This window comes from Nannospalax galili, unplaced genomic scaffold (assembly GCF_000622305.1).
Source record: "Nannospalax galili isolate Female #2095 unplaced genomic scaffold, S.galili_v1.0 scaffold3159, whole genome shotgun sequence".
NCBI lineage: Eukaryota > Metazoa > Chordata > Mammalia > Rodentia > Spalacidae > Nannospalax > Nannospalax galili.
In genome coordinates, this window is record NW_008342940.1 from 1,549 (window position 1) to 6,387 (window position 4,839).

A 4,839-nucleotide genomic window follows, 5' to 3' on the forward strand; every position below is an offset into this window, starting at 1 on the left:
TGAGCTATTGTGCAGGGAGGCTTTCCAAACACATTATCTCCCCAAAGAGATCTTTTTTTTTTCTTTTTTTCAGATGCCAAATGAGTTCAATTATGCTTGTATTCCAGAAGAGGAAATTGTGCACTTAGGGCTATTATGGGCTTCCCATTTGGACCCAACCAAAGGCTACAAAAGGAATTGAAATTACAACTGATAGGCTAGCCCTGTTGCAGAAAGCCACAGCCAGCATTATCAATCAGCCACTTCTCTCCCTCCTAAGAGGAGTGTTTGTTGAGACAGCCTGTTTCCTGAAAAGTCTATCTCCTTGCCCAAATGGTCCCAAGAAGAGAACATAAACCCCCTGTCTCTCAAGACAAACCAGAGCAAATGGTGCCAAAAAGAAGAAGGCCATAAGAAGGATACAAACTTCTGAAATGAACCCCTGGTCATGTAGTCAGCCAACCACAGCTATGTCCTATTTTGAGCCCCTTCAGCCCCTCCTCTGGGACAGCAGTGGATTCCAGCATGCGGGAAGGCTCCTGCTCACTGTCCTTTCCTGAGGTCCTGGAACTGTCCCTTCCTGAGGTCCTCCAATAAATGCAGCCTTGCCTGAGATCTGGTAAGGTCTCTTTCTTTCTTTTTCTTTCTTTCTTTCTTTCTTTTCTTTCTTTCTTTCTTCTTCACAAATTTTGTACCATCCCTGCACAGAGGCCATGTTAATCTCTGTATCATTCCATTTTTAGTATATATGCCACCAAAGTGAGCACAGGATACCCAAAAAGATTATACAAAAAGTTTATTCAAGAAATTAAAGTAAAAAAAAAAAAGACAACAACCAAATGGCAGCTAGCCAGACACAAACTTCACGAGCCAAAAATTGAGTCTGGCCCCGAACAATACCAGGCAGGAGCTTTTATTTGGTGACTCCACAGAAACCTGCATGCACCAAGAACCTTTTTAAAATCATTGGATGTCCACATATCCTGTGTATGGGTAAAGTCTTGATTGGTAGGGGCTGTCTTCAGAGCATTGGAATGTGCTGACTAACATCTTTTAGAATCAGAAGTTTTTGTTGATACCTTATAATTACAATATACCTGAGCTTGTCTGGGCTTGTCTGAAGAAGCTAGCCAAAATGGAGTCAGAGCATTCTGGTTCTGGCTCTTCATTCCCCCCTAGAGTTATGGCAAGGGTTAAATCTTTAAGCCAAGCAAATCACAGAAGTGGAAAGAAGTGGTTAGTCAGCACATTTAGGGTGGTGGAACCATTTCTATATTGTCGTAAGGCTCAGGGTCTCGATTTAAATGAGTATACTCTGAATGCAACACCATCAGTTGGACTGTCTGTATCCGTTCTCTGATGAATTTGAGCAAGGCATTAAGAATACAGGGACCACATGTGACTGCTAATAGGAGTAAGAGGAGAGGTCTGACTATTACTGAGATCAAAGTTGTTAACCATGCGGACCAGTCAAATAGGGATTCATACCAATTTAATTGATTTAGTCATTCGTTTTCTCTTTCCTTAAGCCTTTTACAGACCTCAGCCAAAGACTGTGTTATAACTCCCGAGTGATTAACATAGAAACAGCACTGTTCTTCTAGGGCAACACCGAGTCCTCCTTTTTCTAGAAAAAGTAAATCCAGCCCTCTCCTATTTTGTAAGGCTATCTCAGCTAAAGAGGATAGAACATCTTTGAGCTGGCAGATAGATGTTTCTAATGATTGTATGTCTAAGTCTATGGCCTGTCTAAGAAGGTGATAATTTTTATCCTGGAGGACTAGTGCTGAAGCCCCCAGACGAGTTCCAGTGGTTACCCTGACCCTGAGTAGACAGTGGTTCCTATGGCCTTACAAGGTCTAGACTCTTCTGAGACTCTGGTTTCCATTTCTATGTCTGTTCTATAGTATAGATGGGGAACCAGCTGCACTAGTACACAAAAATCCCCAGTCTGGTTTAAAATGGATGAGTGGAGGCATGTAGTTAAGCCAGAGGTATAGGCCCACCAAGTGGAGTTGGGGGGCACCATATATGGGTTAGGTGTAGTAGCCCCTATCTCTTGAACAGAGTTACATAGATGTTGGTAAGAAGGGGGGACAATTTTATGTGAGGGAGTCACGCATAGCCCTTTTCCATACACCTGGGTGAGGGTAAGCCCCCTTCTCCCTGCAGGCGGGGGAATTCTACAGGCAGTGGGGTCAGAAGTAACAACATAATTTCCTGGGAGAGCTAGCCCATCAAAAAAGGGAGGGCTCGGGTCCATGCAAAATGAGCAATGGATAGTGAGGTTAGGGGAAGTATTATTTAAAGCAATAAAGGTGGCATTTAGGAGGTTCATAAGCCCAGGGGATGGCTGCAAGGGCTCTTGGACTCGTCGGCTCTCTGGGGGTGTGGATCTAGGTGTGGGCAAAGTAGCAGTTTTATCCAGTTGGACAATTTGGCTAGGAGCTGGCCTCTCAACAGATTTAAAAATAGCTAAGGCTGGTGTTGGTCATCCTATAGGCTGTCACACTGTCCGAGCCAGCCCCATTTGGGTCCCCACGACTGGACCCACCTGAAGACACTTGGGTAAGGGTAAGCTCCCTTCTCCCTATAGGCAGGGGGATTCTACAGGCAGTGGGGTCAGAAGTGACAACATAATTTCCTGGGAGAACTAACCCATCATAAAAGGGAGGGCTCAGGTCCATGCAAAACCAGCAACGGATAGTGAGGTTAGGGGAGGTATTATTTAAAGCAATAAAGGTGGCATTTAGGAGGTTCATAAGCCCAGGGGATCTTGGGCCCGTTGGACCTCTGGGGGTGTGGATCTAGGTGTGGGTGAAGTAGTGGTTTTATCCAGTTGGACAATTTGGCTAGGAGCTGGCCTCTTGACAGATTTAAAAATAGTTAAGGATGGTGTTGGTCATCCTATAGGGTGTAACACTGTTTGAGACAGCCCCATCGTGGTCCCCACGACTGGACCCACGTGGATCAGTCCCTGTGGTGTATAAGCTGAAGCCCCAAGTTCACCCATCAATCCATTTTTGTAGGTTTTTAAGTTCCTTTCCTTTTGGGGTAAAGCTCAAGGAAATAGGGTTTCATCTAGAGGAGGAACAGGGTCCCTCAAATTGCCTTGATCTGGGGTTTCATCAAAGGCTTAGGCCTGGGGCCGCAGTTACCTGGATCAATCGGTAGTGATGGGGACAGCCCAATTAATATATCCAGTAGACACACAGCCCCATGAAGCACAGAAATAGTCCCCTGGCCCCCCACAGGTACTTCTTCAGTCACCATTGTCACCCGGGCAAACATAGAAGTGGTGCTTCTTTATCCTCTTTCAGCTGAGGGGAGACTGGCAAGCATAATTTACAGTGCCTGACAGGGTGTGCGATTCCCAAGCTCCTTCAAGCAGGTCACAGAGGTCGAATGTAATCTTGGATAATCAGGTGCCTGGAGGTCCTAGGTGGAAGAAGATGTTCACTATCTTTCCAGTGGATGTATTACTAACTATCTAGGTGAGGTTTTGGAGTCTATGGGGGGAGTTACCTAGGGCAGGCTCTATAAAAAAACATAAAAAAGCAACAAGGGTTATGGCGAAGCAGAGATTTTCAGCTTGAGAGGATTGTTTTTTACCCGTGTGACCTTCTATCTCTTGTTGACTTGGTCTGACCAATCCTCTGATGCAGGCTTTAGATGCCAGTGATGTATCCAGGTCCAGACAATGGCCACCTTAACCGCAGTAGGGGTGGTGAGGATCACGATGTGAGACCCCTTCCATCGAGGTCCGAGGGGCTCCTTGTGGTGCTGTCTCACCCAAACAAGGTCTCCTGGCTTGAATCCGTGAGGTTGGGCTGGTGGCAGTTCATAGATGTGCCTCAGCAAGGGGAAAACGTTGTCTTGTGCAATCTGTAAGGCCTGTAGGGACTTAAGAAATTGGGATTCAGACAAGTCAATTAGCACTTCTGAAGGCAGCTTGGGAAGCAGAGGGGGTGGTCAGCCATATATGATTTCATAAAGTGTTAGGCCTTGAGTATATGGGGTATTTCTGACCCTGTATAGGGCAAAAGGTAGGAGGCCTGTCTAGTCATCGCCAGTTTCTAGGGTCATTCTCTCTACTTGCCCTGAGCTCTGGGGGTGGCATGCGCAATGTAACTTCCAATTAGTCCCCAGTGTTTTAATTAACTCGAGTTATCTTAGAGATGAAGGCTGGTCCATTGTCTGACCTGATCACAGAGGGGAGTCCATACCTTGGTATTAGTTTGATGATCTTTTTAACCACTGTTGAGGCAGTTTCCCCCTTTGTGGGAAATGCTTCGACCCATCCTGAAAATGTATCTACAAAAACTAGGAGATATTTATAGCCATACCTGCCAGGTTTTACCTCAGTGAAGTCCACCTCCCAATGGACTCCAGGCACAGTGCCCCTCTCCCTTCTGGCTGGGGGCATGACTTTTCCTCTTGGATTAGTAACCTGGAAGGAGCAACATCTGGAAAGACAGCTCTCAATCCTTTTGGTTAGATCGAAGATGTGGTACGGAGTCAGGAGTTCGTGTAACTTTCTTTCCTTAGGTGATTCCCTTTGTGGAGTTTATATATTAGGTCCTCTGCGAGTTTATGTGGTAGAATAAGCCTCCCATCAGAGGTGTATCTCCATCCATGCTTGATCTTGGTATTTTCCAGGGAAGTTAAATCCTGATCATCCTGAGCTGAGTAGGAGGGCTCTTCTGGCAAGAGGGGTTCAGACAGAATAACCAGTAGGTTTGAGGCTGTTAGGGCTGCTTCTCTGTCCACTAGGTCTGCTCTCCTGTTTCCCTGTGCCTCCAGTGCATCCCCTGGACAATGGATGATGGCCAGTCTCTTTGGTAACCATATGGCCTCCAG

At 46.0% G+C, this 4,839-nt stretch overlaps 1 non-coding gene across 1 annotated transcript; it reads right to left on the reverse strand.

Moving 5' to 3' along the window:
* Positions 1–640: 640 nt before the first annotated feature.
* LOC115071372 lies at positions 641–746 on the reverse strand. Its single transcript, XR_003850457.1, has one exon. It is a non-coding gene; the product is annotated as a U6 spliceosomal RNA (small nuclear RNA).
* Positions 747–4,839: the final 4,093 nt, after the last annotated feature.